Genomic DNA, 2,500 nt, shown 5'->3' with positions numbered 1-2,500 from the left:
ATTGTGCTTGAGCGATCAAAGTAGAACGTCCATGAACTTTCTCTTCCAGGCCAGTGCTCGCATCTTAGGGATACGTTGATAAGCGATCTTAGAAGCGAGTTCAGGCGACCAAAGAATGTCGATGGACTCTGCATGGTCAGCAAGGTCAAAGCACGTTCTGTGGGCTATGAATTATCAAGGGAAGCTCAAAGGCTTAAAGGCCAAGGAAAGTAAATGTTTAGGTTTTATTATTTCTTTGTATTTGTTTATCTCTTTGTGTGTGAAGGAAAGGTCGGTTGAGTGGTTTCTTGAAATACACCATGAATAACTGTCATTGTTTATTTGATTATTTAGTTATATTTTTACTTTTATAAATAGATGTGCGTATTCGAGTGTTTTCTTGTTTTAACCTTTATTGTTTTACTTTGTGAACAGAATTGCGGTTTGAGGCAAGGATCAAGACTAATAATACAGGTAACGCCGTCCATGCAGATAGGCTATTGTATATCGTAGTGTATTTTAGGTTCGTATACCCCTCCTCGCCGCCCTTTGTTATTCTCCGATTTGCTATTTCCTCGCTCTTTGTTTACAACCGACGTGACACACCTCACACGGCACACTTCGTAATTCATGCCAGTGTCATCTCAAGATCTGACAGTTCTAAAAGGAGAATTAAACAGAGGCACTGAGCCAGAAGTTGGCACCCACTGCTAGGACTGTCGTCATAGCACTCAGTGACTGACAAAATATTCAGCTTTTCCATTGGCTCTTGGCATGGCGTGACTTTTTCGTGATTGGCTAATCCTTGAATATTTTCCGCCTCTCATTGGCTGAGCAGGTGGGACGTGTCTGCGCTGATTGGCCGAGAGAGTGGGCAGATCCTCTACGTTAAGAGTTCCCCTTTTTTATTATGTATACGAAAAGAATCTGCTTAGCGTCTGGTGAGGCTGAACCACATGACCCTTACATTATTTTCATTCGCTTGACGATGTTAAGAATTACAAGGTTAATACAGTTGCCTACGAAATTGTCAATTACGATAGAGGTCGACAGTCTTTTGCTAAATTACAGGGATTCCGAGTATAAACATCGCCCATTGTGAATAAACAGATCGACCCGGAAGAACTTTACTTAATGAAGAAGCCTCCGTATTATTTACTTCTGAAACTGAAGTATTATTAAAACTTCTGTGGCCACGAAAAGCCTAATAGTATTGTGCAATATGCAGATGTACTCCTTTCATATCTTCATTCATTTCAATGTTTGATTCTTTTTGTATTAAGAATTCTTCAGTGTAATAGAAAAAAAATGTCCACGTTACTAAAACAAACTCCATTATAATCTCAGTTATCATTTACATTATTTTCATTATTAAATTTGTATCATTATATTATACAATATCTGTATTATTATCATAAGCATTATCATTATCCTTGGGACATCTACCACCACACATTTTAATTCCACTTGACAAGGTGTTTTAATATCTCTCCCATATTTATCAAATTCAGATCCTATTTTTGTTTGGATAATCTTCGGGCCAAAGACCTGTCTAGTGTCTCCTTAGGACATGTTTGGTTCTTGAAATTATAACTAGATTAAACGGGCACTTACTCCAACTGCGTAGTTTGACATATCTGAGTGCCCGGGTGCTGATTTTAAACCTTGGTTCCTTGAATTAATTATCATCTGCATTGACGTTGGTGTGTTGTCCTCACTGTTATTGATGATATGAACACCAAAATGATTATTTTTCACCACTGGTTGAAATGCCCTTTTCCTGTTGAGAATCTCGCACTAATGAGGAAAGGAGCCAAATATCTAGACTGTGATCCTTGGTCATGTAATTGAGAATAAAAACATTTATTTTGTTTTTTTTTAAATCGTTGTTGCTGTTCTAGTAAGTAGTAGTTGTAACAGTAGTGGTAATGGTAGTAGTAATAGTAGCAGTAGCAGTAAAAGTTGTAGTAATAGTAGTTGTAGTAGTAATGATTGTAGTATTTGTAGCTGTAGTAGTAAAGGACTAAACACTAAGATGACTATCTGTCCATAGTTCTTAAGGGGGCATGTATACCCTGTTCCTGCTCCCCCAACTTTTTGGCTTCTAACATTATATGTTGGCTATATATGTGGAAAGGCAGATTGAAGGGTGGCGAGATAAGTTATTATGCGTGAAGGAATTGTGTTGGTAGATAAGGCAGTCGGTTTCTAAACTATTGTCTGATCTTTTAATACACATTTTCCTTTTCTTTTTTTAAATCTTAAAATTCTTTTTAGTGTTTTCTTTTCTACCATTTTATGCATACATACATAAAGGCACACACACACACACACACACACACACACACACACACACACACACACACACACACACACACACACACACACATACACATATATATTTGTATATATATTCATATATATATATGCATAATATGTTTGTATAATATATATAAATATGTTTATATATATCAATATAGATAAATATGCATATATTACATTGATATATATATATATACAT

The sequence above is a fragment of the Penaeus chinensis genome, chromosome 15 (genome assembly GCF_019202785.1).
Source record: "Penaeus chinensis breed Huanghai No. 1 chromosome 15, ASM1920278v2, whole genome shotgun sequence".
Lineage (NCBI taxonomy): Eukaryota > Metazoa > Arthropoda > Malacostraca > Decapoda > Penaeidae > Penaeus > Penaeus chinensis.
This window is presented reverse-complemented; position numbering follows the sequence as displayed.